The sequence below is a fragment of the Mustela putorius genome, unplaced genomic scaffold (genome assembly GCF_011764305.1).
Source record: "Mustela putorius furo isolate JIRA1106 unplaced genomic scaffold, ASM1176430v1.1 tig00000876_pilon_pilon_pilon, whole genome shotgun sequence".
Taxonomy (NCBI): Eukaryota; Metazoa; Chordata; class Mammalia; order Carnivora; family Mustelidae; genus Mustela; species Mustela putorius.
This window is the reverse complement of record NW_025421506.1, coordinates 3,249,292-3,268,478: the sequence shown is the minus strand read 5'-3', so window position 1 is coordinate 3,268,478 and position 19,187 is coordinate 3,249,292.

Here is a 19,187-nt window from a genome sequence, read left to right as displayed (position 1 = left end):
CAGTGCTCTGGTTGGTTTGTCCCTGCCTTGGTTCAGTCTGCTCAGCCTTGGCCTCCCGGCTGGAACGGCGGTGAGACTGTGACCTTGATCTTCACGTGGGGGTCTTGAGAGTGAGAAATCCAGGTTTCTGTGATCTGGAGGGAATTAGGTTTGAATGAAATTCCTAGAACTCTCCAGAGAGGCTGTAGTCTGGGGTCTATGGAATATGTGCATATCCCTGTTGTGGTTCTCGTTTTCATAGAAGGAGTGTGGGTTTGCATTTTAATTTTTAAATTCGGAATACCTGAATATATGCTTCAGATGGTTTACAGAATAAGACAAGTATATATAGAAAGAAAAAAAAAGTGAAAGTGCCCCGTTGCCCAAAGCACTCACAGTAGGTAGGTACCGATAACAACTTGGTGATTCATCCTTCAAACCTTATTCTGTGTATTTACAGCTTTGTATACATTTGAATATGAATCTACATTTCTGTATTCATTTTTTAAATAAACTGTAACCGCTAATGCATATTTCTCTGTGATCAATTTTTTTCCTTAACGGATGTTTTGGAGAACTTTCAATACCAGGGACTATAAATTTTGTTACCTTTTTAAACATTTTGTTATGGAATATTTTTAAAAGAGAAAAAAACAAAGAACCTGAGGTGGTTTCATACAGTACTTGGCTTTCTGTGACTTATTTTTCCTGATTTTTATTAATTTTCTACAAGTATCTGAATATAACCATATTGATTAACTTATATTCATTCTTGGGTTTTATTGTCTAAATTTATGATGATTACTTTATCCATTTTGGGGAGGATATTTGAGTTGTTTTAAAACTCCTGCAATGAGAGAAATTTTAAAAAAATGAAACTTCTGCAACGAACATTGTGCATGTCCCTGTGAGCAGATGTGTGAGTATCTCTAGGTATCCTTTGGACACAGGCCCATCACTTGTAGGACCCATTAGACCTTGTATTGAGGTGGGATAATAGTTCATTGTTAATTTTATTATTCAGATAATGCAGATAGGCATAGTCAAAGAATGCAGGTATCCCTGTAAATTGGTTATGTTGGTTTCTTTGCAAGTGTTAAGGGTTTTAATGAGCTTCCAGCTTCCATGTCCAAAAAACTTGGAAGTGAGAAGATAGTATCACCCCCTGAGATCCGAACACAATGGATCACAGCAGGGATATTCACAGTCCCTTGAGAACAAGATTGGAAAGCCAGGCAGAATTTAACTGTAATTTAAACATGTGAATGAAAGAAACAATGTTCTGAAGATAGAATCTAGCAATGAAAAAGGGCACTGTCTTCTGGGGAGCTCAGGGAGGAGTTCAACCAATGTCCCAAAGAAAGGAAAGCCCGAACTACAGATTTCTAAACTAACACTCTGAAGCTCATGTACATGCCCTTGTTCCTTACTCACCCCTGAGATGCCTTTTTCTTTCCCTGCCTGTCAACCAAAGATCACATTGGTCCTTTGGATTTTGAATGCTTTCTGCCATAGTTTTTAAATATAAATGAACAAATTGGCATTCTGATATTACAGCTCAGACTCGTGCACATTTCTTCTGGGTTCACTACTATGAAATGGGTCCCTTCTCAGAATGCTGCAAACCTCAGGTTCCCAACTGCGACTGAGCTCTAGAACTGACTGAGAGAAATAGGGATAGGGAACTCCATCTGGTCAGAGCACTCTGGCTTTCATTCCTTGGGTCTGCAACCCAGGGAACATCTGCTGGGACTGTGTGCACACACTCTCTACAATCTTCACATTCTAAGTTCTGGGAACCCCTGAAGAGTATCAAAGTCTTATATACATGTTTCCCCCTGCAAACAGAAGTCACAATAAATCCAAGTCCTAGTCATCCCAAAGAGGCAATACATGTTAATGAAGTGGGTAAGTCTAGGCCCAAACATCTCAGCCTAAAATAAGTTAATGCATGCAAGGAAAATCAATTTCATTGAGAGAGAGAGGTCAGTTAGAAAACTCTAAAACTTAGGGTATAATTTTTCATGACACCTTTATGCAGTTTTTCATGTGTCACACTTTTATACTACCTTAATGATGAAAAATGATTATGAGAAATAGCATAAGCTCAATATTTTGGGTTATGTGTATGTGGTTTAACTGGTGTTTCAGACATCAGGAAGAATGGCTCATGGGATGTAGGGAAAAGCCACATTGTTATTTTATGAAGTGAGGGTATTAAATGGCCCATCTTGCAAAATGCTGAAAGAGGGTGGTGATTAGAGCAAGAAAAGAGAAACGGTGACTATTTCCTACCCTCTGACCACTTTCTCAACAAATAATCGGAGTGGTTTCTTCAAGCAAGAATTGGCATCTTCAAATATATGAAAATCATCGGCAATCCCTGCTGTTGTTTCTGATGTCTTGGCATCACATTAAAAGTTCCAGATTTTTAATGAAGGTCAGATTCCTTCATAACAGGAAAACATCTGTCATAAACACTGTACAAATATTTATAGGACCAAGCTGGCAGTATGCAGCCTCCTCTCTCCCCTTCTTAATCGGAACTGAATGGTCAAGGGCAAACACCACAAGACAGCAGCAAACAAAGAGGGTCCCAGAGTGCTGAGATGAGGGCCACTGACACATCGTCAGCTTGGGAATTCTCCACATCAGGCAAAGAAAGCACTACGCAGGACGTTTGCAGTTATTTCGGGACCTTTGCCAGTCTCTTTGGTATATGTAGTTCAATGACAGTCTCTTCTCCCCTGCTTTCTTCACTGAAGATGTTCTGTTTTCTCCATGAGGGACACCCAAGCCACAAATTTGTTATGTTGTCCTGATAAATTCCTCCACACCTCCATTCCTTCTGATTTAATTCAAGATAGCATTTTCATCTTACTCTATACTGAAATAACATTTCTATGTGACCAGGAATATCTAAACTAGGGATGCCAAAACAGAGAGGTGCTGGAAAGACTCAATCGACTTCTCATACAAAGACAGAAAAATAGCAGAGCCTTGAATAAAAGAAACAGGTTGTCTTCCAGGCTCACCATCACCACCATCACCCAAAATCTAGCTCAGATGTGGTTCACTCTTCTCTACTCAGTTCTCCACAAGTCAATGGATGACTTCTGATGCTGTGATTTTTTTTTTTTTAAGGAAGCACATTTTATTTCATTGTTTTTAATTTTTTATTTATTTTAGAGAGAGAGCACGGGAAGGAAGGGCAGAGGGAGAAGCAGATGCCCTGCTGAGCAGAGAGCCAAATGTAAGGTTCGATCCCAGGACCCTGGGATCATGACCTAAGCTGAAGGCAGCCACTTAACCCACTGAGCCACCCAAGCATCCTTCACAACAGTGATTTAAAAGAACTCTAAATTAATTCAGATTTCTATCTGCTTTGGCTTCATGCTTTGTGAACCCATAAAAAGATCTGAGTATCAGTGCTTTACTTAGGAATCAGTGTCAGGGTTCACGCTAGGGAAAATTACCAGGTAGGAATGCTTGATTTGCATTCTCTCCCAACCTTCTGGTTTGGCACCTCTCTCCCAAATGTGGGGAAGAAGATAAAATGTGTGAGTTTGAGAGCCTAGTAGACATGGGGTCTGATTCCAGACCTGACACTTGTTGTAATCTGAAAGCATTAATAAATCTCTCATAAATTAGAAATGGGGTCTCTGTACTGGTTGAGTCAATGTTGTAAAAGTACTTCACAGTGCATTTTAAGTTCAACAAGGACCAAATAAATAATACGTCCTTTTCCGCAAGTCCATTTTTTCTCCTTCCATTTGACTTCACATTTTAACCCAAACTTGTAAATAACTCATGGTCAAGAAAATATTTTGAACTGAATAAAAATGAGAATGTAACATCTAATTTATGGGGATCAGGTAAAGCAGTACATACAGGGAAATGTATAGCATTAAAATGTATTTGTTAGGAAAGAAGAAAGTTCTCAAGTAAACAACTTGAGTTTTCTCTTTATGTCTCTAGGGAAAAAAAAGCAAATTAAACCCAAAATAAGCAGAAGAAAAGAAATAATGCAAGATAATTAGAAATTAATGAAATAGAAAACAGAAAAATAATTGAGAAAATCAAAGCAAATCCTGGTTTTTGAAAATATCAATAAACTTATAAAGCTCTAACTAGCGTGATGAAGAAAAAAGTAAGAAAAGACACAAATTACCAATATCAAGAATGAGGGAGGAAGCAGCATGGCAAATTCCGTAGATACTTAAATATTAATAAGATATTATGAACACCTTTATGCTAATAAATTCAAGAACTCTATAAAATGGACAAACTCATTGTAAGATACAATTACCAAAGCTCATTCAAGATGAAATAGATATCCTAAAGGCCATATAGTGTATCTTCTAAGGAAACTGAATTTGTAATTAAAACCTTCCAACAGGGGTGCCTGGGTGGTTCAGTCATTGGGTAGCTGCCTTTGGCTCAGGTTACAATCCCAGGGTCCTGGAATCAAGCCCCACATCACTCCCTTGCTCAGCAGAAAACCTACTTTCCCCTCTTCCACTCCTCCTGCCTGTGTTCCCTCTCCCCATATGTCTCTCTCTGTTAAATAAATAAATAAAATATTAAATAAATAAATAAATGCCTTCCAAAAAATAAAATTCTAGACCCAAATGATTTCATTAGCAAATTCCAGTAAATATTTAAGAAGGAAAAAATACCAATTTAAGACAAATTTTCCCAGAAGATTGAAGAGGAAAGCCTACTTTGGAACTCATTCTATGAGGGGAGCATTATGATCCCCAAACCAAAAACAGATGTTATGAGGAAAGAAAACCACAGATCAATATCCCTCATGAATACAGATGTGAATATTCTTAACAAGTTTTAACAAATTGAATCCAACAAAATGTATTAAGAGGATAAAACATCATGACAGAAGCACAAGATTGATTTAACATTAGATAATCAATCAACATAACCATACAATCATCTCAATTAATGCAGAAAATGTATTCGACAAAATCCAACATCCGACTCTGATAAAAAACTCTTAAAAAAACCTAGAAATATAAAGGAACATCCTTAGTCTGACAAAAGATATCTACAAAAACCTACAGTTAACATCAGATTTAATGGTGAAAGATTATATGCTTTCCCCCAAAGGCTGGGAACAAGGCAAAAATACTCACTTTCACTTCTATTCAACATTTTACTGGAGGTTCTATCCAATGCAACAAGACCAGAAAATGAGAAAAAGACATCCACATTGGAAAAAAAGAAATACACCTGTCTTTATGCACAGATGATATAAACATCTACATAGAAAATTTTATGGAATCTCCTAAAACACTACTAAAATTAATAAGTGAGTTCACTAAGATGATAACATATAAAGTCAATATATGGGCACCTGGGTGGCTCAGTGAGTTAAGCCACTGCCTTCGGCTCAGGTCATGATCTCAGGGTCCTGGGATCGAGTCCTGCATCGGGCTCTCTGCTCAGCAGGGAGCCTGCTTTTCTCTCTCTCTCTCTCTCTCTCTCTCTCTGCCTGCCTCTCCATCTACCTGTGATTTCTCTCTGTCAAATAAATAAATAAAATCTTTAAAAAATAAATAAATAAATAAAGTCAATATATAAAAATCATTTTCTAAATACAAGCAATAAACAATCAGAACTTGAATTTTTTAAAATTCCATTCATAATAGCACAAAAAACATGAAATATTTACAGATAAATCTGACAAGAGTTATGAAAGACCTTTAGATTAAAAACCACAAAATATTGCTGAGAGAAATTAAAGAAGATCTAAATAAATGGAGACATCTATTTTACTCCTGAGTCAGAAGACTCAGTACTTTTAAAACATCAGTTCTTCCTAAATTGGTGTATAGATTTTGTGCAATCTCATTCAATATCTCAACAAGCATTTTACAGGAAGTGGCAGGCTGAGTCAAAAATTCATATGGAGTTGCAAGAACCTCAGAGAATGAGAGCAATTTTGAAAAATAAGAACAAAATTGGAGTACTCACACACCTGTCTTCAAGGCTGATTCTAAATCTATAGTAATCAAGACAATCGGTATCAGTGTCAAAAAGACAAGTATATTAGAATGAAAGAGAGTCCAGAAATAGACCGCACATCCACGATAACTGATTTTGGTGGAGGGACAAAGGCAAGTCAGTCAAGAAAGGATAGTCTTTAGAAGATGATGCTGGACAAGAGCTATATGCAAAAATAAATAAATTAAATTAAATTAACTTTCATTCCAATCTCATATCATATGCAAAAATTAACTCAAATTAGATTGTGAACCTAAATATAAAATGGAAAACTATAAAAATTCTAGAAGGAAACATAGGAGAAAATCCTTGTGACTTTGTATTAGACAAAGATCAGATACAATGTGTTTTGTTTTGTTTTTAAAGATTTTATTTATTTATTTGACAGACAGAGACCACAAGTAGGCAGAGAGGCAGGCAGAGAGAGAGAGGAGGAAGCAGAACCCCTGCTAAGCAGAGAACCAGATGCAGCGCTTGATCCCAGGATCCTGGGATCATGACCTAAGCCGAAAGCAGAGGCTTTAACCCACTGAGCCATCCAGTGCCCCTACAATGTTAAAAATACAATAGATTAAAAATACTTGACACATTGAGTTTCATCAAAATGAAGAACTTCTGATCTTTGAAAGACATTATGAAGAGAATAAAAAGACAAGTCACAGACTGGGAAGAAATATTTACAAATCATACATACAGCTGATAAAGAAATTGTGCTCTCAATATAAAAAGAACACTGAAAACTCAATAATAAGGAAACAAAAACCTGAGTTTAAAAAAATGAATAAAAGGTTTGAGCACATCCTTCTCCAGACACAAAAAGGTTGCCAACACCATTAGTCACTAGGGAAATGCAGATTAAAATCCCAATGAGATACCACAATATTAAAATGTTAAAAATTGAAAAGATTGGGTAGCAACCGGAACACTAATATGCTGCATCTGGAAATACAAAATGGTACAACCACTTTAGAAAACAGTTTGGCAGTTTCCTAAAATGTTAAACGTATACCTAACAAAATATTCAGCCATTCCACTCCTAGGTACTTTCCATGCAGAAAGGAAACACAATATACATTTGTTCATTCCAGCTTTATCTGTATAACAGTAAAAACTAACAAACAAAAAACTAGAAACAATCCCAACGCCCACCAAAAGCAAATGGGTACACCAATTGCAGGGTATTTATGTAATGGAATGCTGGAATGTATTCAGCATTAAAAAGAAAGGAGCTATTGAGACACATAATGAGAAAATCGATCTCAAAATATAATGCTGACTAAAGGAATCCAGACATAAAAGAATAGATAATTTGTAAATCCATTCAAATGAAATTCTATAAAAGGCCAATGTATCTACAGTGACGGAAAACATGTCAGTGGTTGCCTGCACCTGGGGGTTGAAGGAGAGAGGTGAAGTAAATTACAAAGGTCCGCGAGAAAACTTTTGGGAGTGATGGATATGTTCACTTTGTGGATGTGGGTGACAGTTTCTCAGGTTTATAAACCTTATCGATTCATATACTTTAAATACATGAAGTTTTTTGTAAGTTAATTACAACTCAATAAAACTGTTAAAAATGCATTAATTTAAAAAGTAATCCAGCTACACAAGACAAAGAAACCTGGGCTCAGTCTCGGTTCTGTGCCTTCTGAAGGTATGAAGGTCTAAGTCATGTTTATTCTTATTATCATCAAGAAACATTTATCTAAAGTGTTTTGAAGCCTTTAAATAAAAATTTCTCTATTAAAAAAAAGGAATTCAACTATTAGGTTAAAATGAACATCCTTAATTTTTTTTCTTTTAAGACTGATTTATTTATTTAAGAGAGAGAGAGTAGGGTAAAGGGCAGAGCGAAAGGAGAGAGAATCTCAAGCAGACTCCCTCCTGAGCGCAGAGCCCACTGTGGGGGTTGATGCAGGGCTCAGTCCCAGGACCTGGGGATCATAACCCGAGCCTAAGGCAGATGCTTAACTGATGGAGCCAGCCAGGTGCCCCATAGGAGACTGATTTTATTCTGACCTCCAGTGTGGGGCTGATTCTTGTTTCTCTGTGTTTAAAAACCTGTGGTATGGTTGTCCTACTAGCTGTTTCTGTGGTTGGGGTATTAGGCAGAGGAGCTATTGTGATCCCATGGGTTCTTCCTACTCTGGAACAAATTTGCATCCCGAAATACCTTATCCATCCTCCCATCACCATTTTCTAAGCAAAGCTTCCTCGTACGCAGCATCTGCTCTGTGCCAAGCAGCTGACGTGCACTAGCCCAAATGCTCAGGATAATCATATGACATATATTATTTTCGCATTTCCCAGATGCATTAACTTGCCTAAAACTAACATTGCTAGTAAACAACAGAGATAAGTTCAGGACCTAGACTTGTCCACCAAAGCGTGAGTTGCCAGATAGATTTCGTGTGGTGGCCAAGACATCCGTGCTCTGGTGCCATCGCAAATGTCATCCCTGATCAAGGAAAGATACATACAAGGAAGGGTGGAGTTGCCGGGATTTGTTCCCCTCAGGGTGCTGTCCCCTTCAGGCTTCAGGATGGGTCTTTAAAGTAGAGTTAGCCAAGTCCTCAATGTGTTTTACCAAACACTTTTCTCCTTGATTTTTAAACCCATGTGTTATTTCAGGAATAATAGAAACCATATGTCTCTCACATATTTACACTTAAATCATCAAGATGTTGTTTTGTCAGAACTTTTTGATGTCTTCTGAGATTTTTTTTAATGGGACCCTCCTAGGAGCAGTAAGTCCCCATCACAAATAAACAAATTAAAACAAGAAAATGTCTGAATTGGGATCCGGTTTTAGGCTGGCTGTGTGGGATGGATTTGAGACTTGGCAAACTGCACTATTCTTTCCTTGCCACAGGAGGGACTGAGAATAGAATTGGTGTTTGACGGTCATTTTGGAATTTCTTCATTCTGGTTCTAGGTCAGGCGAAACCAGGAACATTTGATTTCAGTGAGAAACTCTTTACTGATCTGACAATACCGTGAAAGCTGTTCCTGAAATCTTGGAAAGCCAAATGCAAAAGGTAGAAAGCAAATCAAGATACCAACTTAGGAGAGTTGATGACACTCAAAACTTAGTATAAAAGACTTTGGGGAAGATGCCGTCATAGTTGTTCAGACAATCTAATCCCTGTTTTCTCTAGCAGGGGTCCCCACACTCAACAAGCTAGAGCCTTTCTTCTCATTGGGGATACTGGGCTGAGCTTACCCATCACCCATATAAGCCTGTCCTCCTCCTAGAATCCTTCTGAAGACAAAGATAGCTTCTTGATCATGCCTTGGTGTTTCCAAAAGTTCTTTGCACAGTGTTGCATCCCTGGGAGAGAAGCCAAGTGAATACTAGAATAAAGGTGTTGTTTTCAGAATTTCTCATTCAGCATTCCTAGGATTGTGCTGGCGATGAATGGACAGAAACAGGTGCTGGTTTCAGGTCCCAGCATGGCTCCTCACCAGCTGCGTGGCCTTGGGCAAGTTCTTCTACCTCTCCACAGCTCGGTTTCCTCATCAGTAGAAAGCATATAAGGATGCCACTTCAATGGGTCGATATGCAAATTAGTGATGCTGTCACACAAGACGTGATTTTTGACAACTGAAAGGGGAGAAAATCTTTAAATTTAAGTCATAGAAACAATGTTTTCTGCTTCAAGCTATTGCTAATATACCTCATAGCACATTTTATAAAAATAGACAATTAGGAAATTTGAGAGATGACATCACTAACCAGACTTACGCTTTCCCCATTTGGTTGCCTTATATGTACTGCTTGGTTTCCAGTCTACTAATGAGTACCTGTTCATTACATGAGGCACTGTCTTTCTTATACAAAATGTATGAGGATATCCATATGTATGTATTTTGAAAATGCATGCGTTCTTAAGAATCTCAGAGCTGGAATGTGGTCCAGTTTTGTAGATGAGGAGGAAACCCAAGTCAGCAAAGTTCATAGACTAGTCCAAGGTCACAATTCTATTTATTAGCATTTTGGGATGAGTTCCCCAAACAGTATTCCTGCCACATCATTCCAGTTTCTAATCTGCAGTACGTTTTTTGTTTTTCTTCTCTTCCTTCTTTCTTATAACCATGTGACAGAACTTAAAATGCAATCCAGAATCAATTTGTTCTATTAAAAAAAAAAAATACCCTTGTCAACTTGACAGTTGTACCTGGCCCTCCCAGCCTAAGATCGTAGCCAGAGCGTGACAGAGCACTGCCCCCCGGGAGTACTCAAACTTGTGGTGCTGGTGGAATGTTCCGGAACATCACAGTCAGCTGACATATGGGGAGGCCTGCTTATGATTACTGGAAAACTCAGGGGAATGGATGGGTTTGGGAAACATTTTTGTAGGGTTTTGTTAACAGAAAAAAAGAAAGGGAATCTGGTATATGTTAATCAACAGATTATTCCAGAAGAGTGTCCAAAAATATAAAATCTAAATTGGCAAATTCAAGAATGTCTGAAACACGCAGCTTTGCTGAGATGCTCATGTGCGTTGAGCCAAGTGATGACATTTGCTTTCGTGCCAAACCCCGGAGAGTTCCAAGTCAGTTTCCACTTGCCGAACCTCCCCACCCCATCCTCATCTGCTCCTCTAATGTGGGTTTCCTAAATTGAGTTGGGGAGTGGGGCAGGCGAGGGTTCCAGGTTCTCTTGACTCCCATTCACCTTGGCTAAATTCACCCCAGCTGTACCATCCTCCACCTCAACAGACAATATGGATGGAGGCTCCTTGAAGCCTCTGCCTCCATGTGACTGGAGAACTCAGACGGAAATAGAAAAAGGCTGAGCTTGGGGCGCCTGGGTGGCTCAGTGGGTTGGGCCACTGCCTTCGGCTCAGGTCATGATCTCAGGGTCCTGGGATCGAGTCTCGCATCGGGCTCTCTGCTCAGCGGGGAGCCTGCTTCCTCCTCTCTCTCTCTCTCTCTCTGCCTGCCTCTGTGCCTACTTGTGATCTCTCTCTGTCAAATAAATAAAATCTTAAAAAAAAAAGAAAAAGAAAAAGGCTGAGCTTGCCTGGAGCCAAGCTGCACAGATGTTTTCAAGGGAGAAAATGGACCTACCTTGGTTACAAAGGGGGAGAAGTGGCCTTTGAGTGGTGGGGAGAAATGTGAAAGCAGCACCTCCTCCCCACCATAACAGTCCTGCTTGGGGTAAGGGAGGGCTCATGTGAAATCATGAGAGCTGGAGCTCCCCCAGCCTGCACCACCCAGGGCACGCCTCGGCCATGCCACGGTTTTCCCCACAGCTTAGCCCAGCGTGCAGCCCAGCTGTTCCCAGCGGTGAGGGCCAGGCAGAGGGTGGGGAAATGTGGGAGGACCCTGAGGACGTCAGTCACCTCCCCCCAATGCCAGCTGGCCATTCCCCCTGAGGAAATAGATGCCTTTAATCAGCCTGTCCCTTTGTTTCTCTGTGTCTGGGCCAGTAGGTGTAGACTCTTAGACTTCAGGGCCTGGGATCTTTAACATTTGTTTCTCAACTTCAGGGTAAAAGACAGATTAGTGCCCCACCCATAGCCCATAGTTGCTCCCCAGTCAGTGGCCTGGATTGCTGGTTTTGGAGCCCCTGGAGGGTCTGCCCTGTTTCCATGAACAGGCTCCATGTGTCAGAGGGTGAACTGGACCAAGGACAGCCCACACCCAGGGGCTTGTGGACAAGTAACCCATATGGGACATTTCCCAGCTGAGTTCTTCAAAGGGGAGCAGCAGGCTTGAGCCCCACTGGGCCTCAGGGGTAAACAGCTCACTAGCTCACCCTGTGCGGGCAGCTGCCCTCTCTTCCCTTTCCCCGCCCCCCACCCCGCCACACCGGGGCTCTGGGGCTTGTTGCCAGAGTAAATGAGTTGTTCTTGGATGCTTGTTTTAGGGCCTGCTTCTATGGGCACCTAACAGAAAATATTCAGTGAGTATTCCTTACTAAAATCGCTCAATATGTGCTCACTGTCCACGAGTGCACAGAACACGGAGCTAGGAGTGCAGAGAGAAAAAGAGGGAGGCCAGACTGAGTCCTGAGTTAATGTGTGTTTTTAAAGGAGGTAAAAACAGATACCCCAACAACATGTATCAAATGGCAGAGAGGAAAATGTTCCATAAAAGAAGTATAGAGAAAAAAAATACTCTGGAAATTCAGGGGAGAAACACAAATGTGGCAGGGGGCTTAGAAGGGAAGCTAAGAAGGCTTGGGAGGGGGGCAGATCAGAGCACACCTGAAAGCTCGGGAGGTTTGTGGGCAGGATGAGGCAGGAAACGACAACCATCCCCTCAAGGAGAGGTGACCACGGGCAGGCACCCGTCTGCCCGCCTGCTCCCCCAAACCAGGCTGGGAGATCCTGCTGAGGTTGTGACACCCAGCCTGGACAGTCTACAGCTGTAGGGTTGGGGGCTTGTCTGGAAACTGCTTAGAAGCAAACAGCCTTCCCTTGGCAAGTCAGTCTCCGGTGGGAATGTCGTGACTGTATTAGGGGACCAGCCGGTTCTCAGGAGGGGAGACAGTCACGAGACTGCAGGAAGTGTGTCTTGGGGCGCTGTATTCTGCTGCTAGGACATCCAGGGCCTAACTGACCCTGGAAGGACGGCCCCTCCCAAGTTAGGCAGGTCTAGAGATAGAGAACAATTTGCCTCTAAGCACGATTTTCTGGTACAAACTCCCTCTGGGCCACTATCCACCCGTCTTGTCTCCCCAGGCCCTGGTACCAGACGAGGGACAACCTGTCTGCCCCAAAGCCTGCTGAAATTACCCAAACCAGCCAAGCCTGGTTTACCTTTCTTTCTCATGAAAACCCCAACAAAGGCCTTGTCTAAGTTCTCCCTCCTCCCTCTACCCCCTGACCACCCCTGCTGCCTTCCCCATGTGGCCCCTTTGGCATGACCTGCCCCTTCCCCTTGGGATCGGGGAGTAACAAACAATTCTTTGGGCCTCACCATGCTTCTGTTTTTCTATCCACACACTGTCTTCTAAAATAGAGATGCAAAGAGTGAAGGCAATCAGAAGCAGCCAGGAGGCAAGGAGAGGAAGGTGTTGAGAAGAGAATGGGGTATGAGCAACAGACACGGAGACAGGATGGCTGGGCACAGTTCCAAGTTCCCCGATGCCAGGCTGCAGGGTGGCTGCGCCTGTTGGCTGCCTTCCTTCAGTCCCCACGTGTCCCAGCACCTAAACCTCCTTGCAAGTATGCGAGCTGACTGTGTCTCTTTGCTCCCGCAGCAGGAGAAGCATAACCAGTAGAGTGCCAAAAGAACATGCGGAAAAGCTAAGGGACGGTCACTGAGTCTCATAATTTTCGTATTGGGAGAGGCATGGACGATCTTCTCGCCCAGGGACACAAAAAGTTCTTCCTGATAAGGAAAAGATTGACAAATTGGTTTACACTAAATTAAGAATATCTGTTCGTCAAAAGATCCCATGAAGATAGGTAAAAGGCAAGCCACAGGGAGGGAGCAGATGTTCACAATACAGATACCACCAAAAAATTTGCATCCAGAATATAGATCCAGAATCTATAGGGAAATGTGCTAAAGAATTGAAATAGACACATCACAAAAGACAATGTCAAAATGATAAAGAAGCCCATGAAAAACTTCTGAGTATATGGCAATACCTAGACTTGGCAAGGATGGCGAGGAGCAGGAACTCATACTGTGCTAGTTGGAATGGAAATGGATCCAAGCACTCTGGAAAACGAGTTTGTGACCTCTACCAAAGCTGAAATTTGCATGCACTGAAATCCAGTAAACCTGCTCCCAAGTGTGATCAGCCAGTCGATATGAAGTCAAATAAAAAAGTTAATCAATTAGGGCCACTTGGGGTTGGTTAAGCTCTGTCTTCAACTCAGGTCACGATCATGGAGTCCTGGAATTGAGCCCCACATGGGGCTCCCTGCTCAGTGGGGAACCTGCTTCTCCCTTTCTCCCTCTCCCTCTGCCCCCACCTTGGTGCGCACAAGCTCTTTTTCTCAAATAAGTAAAATCGTTTTTTTAAAAATGTCAATCAACTAAAATATTGTGGAAATCCTCAAAATCTTCTAAATAGGTGTGCATATATTGTCACCCAAACACACTACTAGGATGTCCATAACAACACTCTTTATAATAGCCCCAAGTGGAAAACAAACCAAGCGTTCATCAGGAGCTGAGTGGATGAATCCCGGGACGATCCTGGGAATATGACACAGCAGGAACAATAGAACTCACGCACATCGTGAAGAGATTCCACGAACACCATGCTGAGCCAAAGAAGCCAACACTAGACAGTTCATAGACATGATTCTGTCTATATAAAGTACAAAATAGGCATGTGAAGACCGAGCTGATCCATGCTGATGAAAGTCAGTACAGTGGTTAATTTGCGGAGAGAGCACAGTGCTGGGAGGAGGGACAAGAAGCTTTGGTGGAGGCTGGTCATGTTCTATGTCCTCGTTAGGCTGTAGGTTCATTTCTTGTACGCTTTCCTCTACATATCTTACACTTCACTATAGGTGTTTACTAGAAGTAACCCCCTAGCCTGTCTTCCTACCAATTTACCATGGAGACCCCCTTACATTTCTCTCAGCACCTGGTCATTCACTCTGTTTCTGATTAAACTCCTCTCAATAAACGTAAAGGCAAGTGGAGAATTCCTTCATAAAAAAATGAGGAGATGAGATGTAGTGAATTCTTCTAAAGATCATGTTGCCAAATGCCCAATGTGCTGGATTTTCTAAATTCATCCATAATCGTATAAATGTCTTCTTGAACATAATAATAAATGTGAATGTACATTCCTGGATGTGTTCAGGAGTGAATCTGTCTTCGCCTTTCACCTGTGGGGAGATCCTTCCCTTTTTTTATAGTTTCTTGCCTATCTTTTAAAATATCATCTTATTCCCTATTTGGACTCCCCGCCCCCTCAAGGCCTTTTCAAAAATTTGTTGTTTTTACCAGTAGTTAAATTTTAACATTTTAAATTGTTATGCAAGTTCAGATCCTTCCTCAAATTTATATTTATGATGAATGGGATGTTAACTTTCATGGGATTTTAAAAATATACTTTTCTGGGTTGCCTGGGTGGCTCATAAAGCCTCTGCCTTCAGCTCAGATCATGATCTCAGGGTCCTGGGATTGAGCCCCACATCGGGCTCTCTGCTCAGCAAGGAGCCTGCTTCCCTCTTTGTCTCTTCCTGCCTCTCTGCCTACTTGTGATCTCTCTCTCTCTCTGTCAAATAAGTAAATAAATAAAATCTAAAAAATATATATACTTTTCTGACAAGGAAATACATTGATAAGAAGCATAAATCCCATTATGTTCCTTAACAATTCCTTAAATTGCTTCTCTGAAGAGAATTAAAAATCAGGCAAATCTAATTTGGCAGAATTCTTCAAAAGCTCTTAAAACTATATCATCCTCATAGGAACTGCTATACATTATAGGAATATACATACTTGAAATCTGTAAAGAAATAAACACTAATGTGCTACTGGAGAAACGAGTCAGCTTTCTAAAGTTGTTAGAATTTTGGCAAATGATTAGATGGCTTTCAAAAGATTTCAGAAGAATTCACCATAAACTGAGATACCCACAAATGAGTAGCTGAAATTCAAAAGAATTCAGAGAGTGTTATGGAAAAGATAAATATAAATACTGAGGGTGTGGAAAGAAGGAGGGAAAACAGACATTATAACCACAGCCATTCTCCCAACTCTTGGCAATCACATGCCAATGGATCGTTGCTACATTTTACTTTCTCTAACTCAGGGATGATGGTAGAGATGAGTCTGTTTATGGAGAGAGAGAGGGACAAAGAGAGAGAAGAGGGGGAGAGAGAAAATACAATGAAAGGACACTTAGTATTTTCCCAGCTTTATGGAGATATAATTAATGCATGAATACTAAGTTTCAGGGTACAACCCATTGATTGGATACATTTATAGACTGCCGATCAATTACCACCAGAGCATTGCCTATCATCTCCATCCCATCACACAGTTACCATTTCTTTCTTTTTCTTTGTGTGTGGGGAGTGTGTGGGTGTGTGTGGTGAGAACACTGAAATTTACTAAGAGAGAAGGGATATTTTTGGAACACCTGCTCTATGTAAGACACTACCCCTTTGTATAAAGTTAAGAAAGTGATGGAGGTAATAATAACACACACCCTACAGTGCTGATGCACTAAGCAGGGTCCTCAGCATAGCGATAGTAATTCACTTGAATCCTTACAACAGCCTTACCAACTTGGTACTAGTATCATTCTTGTCCTCTTTACGGTTACAGTAAAGGCACTCAGAGTTTGGGTAACTGGTCCCAGGTCACAAAACTAGTGACTGGCCAAGACAAGAGTTTGAACCTTTGTACTTTGTACTTTGGGCATGTACTATGTGCATTAGCACGACGCTCTGGGAAGACAGTGACCAACCTCAGGACATGTGAGCACTTAGGAGTAGCTCCATCCAAAGGTCAGATGAGAAATAAAAGGAGACTAAAAAAAGTATTTAGCTGTTTGGCAAGAAAATTATATAAAAGGAAGGCCTCAGATGCATGTTGGCATCTCGTCTCTCCAGGGTAAGCACACTCTTTATCTTCCTTTATTGGTGCCCTCATTACCATGTTAAATTAAGAGCTGACATAGGTTCCCATCTTCTGCCACTTTGCCGCCTAGCCCCGAGCCCTGCCCTCATTCAGTCGGGCTAAACTGTCTTCATTAATTACCATACAGTAACTCAGTCTTGCACAAGGAGAGTTTAGATGATAAATTAAAACAAGGGACCTTTGTTTGGTGTGTGCAGTTGGGCATCACAGTCCCTTAATTATGCAATGATGTCACCCTGAGCCAAGGGAAATTCTAAGGGCTTCATCACTGGGAGGCCTGGCAGGGCCATGAGTCATGAGTAATGGGCATTGTCGTATAGGCGCAACACATCTCCTCTCCTGGGCAGAGCCAGCCGCCAAAAGGAGGAGGCAGAGGCAGGGAGTCGGTGGGACCCTCTTTCCATAAGGAAATCAGTAGAGCACCATGGGCCACAGTGTGGCCTTTGGGGTCAGATAGGTTTGTGCTCAAACCGTGGCTCGGGCATGACCTTGCTACATGCCCTCCGTCTGCTCCAGACCATAACCATGAGGAACACAACATGAGACAGTGTCTTTCGGTGCCCACTGCAATGCCCAGACAGGCGCTCTCATCCGCGCTCTAAGAGAAGCGAAGTCCCCTTTGCCATGTCTGCACCCCCCGCCGCCCCCTCAAGGAAAGCAGACCCGGGACCCTCTGTCATATCCCAGGCGTGTCACCCAAGACCTGGCTCTGTGGTCCTCCTCTGATCTTGAACAATTCACTCCACCTTTCGGAGCCTCAGTTTCCCCCTTTATAAAATGGACCTAAGCTCTGTGAGCCTTGACGGAAATCAGAGATGACAGTGACCCCACACAGTGTCTTCATTTATTCCTGGATTGGGATGGGAAACAACTGTTTGGGGAACGCAACACATGAGATCCCTGGTTTCTTCCCAACCCCATGAAAGCTTTGCTATCACCAGCTTCCAGATAAAGGTCTTCAGATTCTGTCCCAGAGAAGCGTTTTCCTCCTTATATTGTTTCCTCTCACCAGTTTATTGGCTACTGGGCTGGATCATCTCTGGGGCTTCTTACCTTCTTTCTCCCCCTTGCTCGCCTCTGCCTCTCGTTGGCCCACACAGGCGAGGAGCAGGAGACAGGTGGCCGACGAGCCTTCTACCCACCCCGCCCCCCCACCCCGCTCCTTCCTCAGCTCCTTCCTCAGCTCCTTCTCCCCCTGCTCCCCGGACAGCACACTTTCCACAGTGCGCCTGGTACCATGCAGGCATCTGGGCTGCAGCCTCTTCTGTATCCCCCTGTCCCCACCCCACCCCCCAAGCTTCCAGCTTTCCCAAGAGCAGAGGGAACCTTCCTCCCTCTGTTGAAGTCCCATAGCTCTCCCTTGAGATGTAGACAAGCCCGGGGCTTTCAGGACTCCCACATGTGCGTGTGCACACATGTACAGAAAGCACACTCACACACTCTTGCACAAACACATGGGATACATGCACACTTGCACAAATGCACTCACACTCACAAACACATCCACTCATACACATGTGCATACCCTCACACACAAGCATGTTCACACACACACACACACACACACACACACACCCTCCACCGTCCATGGAGAGGACAGGATTTCCCACCTATGGCGAACCACCGATGAGAGCCCCCGCCTCTCATGGAAGTTTCTGGAGGTGACTGCAGAGGGGTTTTGAATAGTGAGGGAAAGGGCTTGGCACAAGGGCAGCTGTGAGCCGTGTCACAGTGATGACCTGGCAGCTTCTTTAGCTCCAGAACTGGCCCTGGTGGTGTGTGCTTCTGGGAATTATCTCTGCCACGAAGACAAGGCCACCCAGGCAAACTGTTGCCTGCCTGCTTATCCGCATCTATTTATAGTGCCAGTCCTGTGAAACAAATGTTTTCAACCATACATCTGCAAGCATTTCTGGCATGGAAGCTCGTTCCTTTGTCGTCTCAATATGCACCACCAGAAGCTTCCCTGCTCGGGTATTTCTAAGGGCACCAAGACCAAGGAGAATCACACCCACTTGCGATGAAAACTGTACTCGACAGTGGCAGGAGCCCCGCCGGGGGGGGCAAGTCAAGGCCACATACGGTGCACAAAGAAAGGGCACGGCATCTGTCCCCTGCCAGGCCAGCATGAGACCCCTTCTGCTGTGCGGGCGGGCGGAGAGCTGTTTCTCCCCGTGCTAGAGTGGATCGGATGAGACAGAACATGCCCAGGGCTGTGCCAGCTCTTTTTACTCAAGAGCCACACGCTTTATCATGTCAAATGATGAAAATATTTTGCTTTCTACCTAGCTTGGGGGCTTCCCATTCTGGCAGGGATTACATGGATGTCAAAGCAAGCCGTCTGCTAGGAATGCGAGCAAACTGGCTGAGAACGGGGCCCTCCACATCCAGCAAGCTGCCCCCATTGTGAATCCCAGGAGTCACTTCTCACATTCTCTTTCTGGGGACTTGGCAGGGCTGCCATCTTCCCCATCGTGACTTCAATCCTGAAGGTAGATTTTACCCAAGTTCTGTCTCTGACATGAATTTGCCCAATCTTCTTGGACAATAGTCCTCAATTGTTTCTGAATTTATTTCTTCTGCTAAAAACATCATGTTTCACCTCCCATATCACC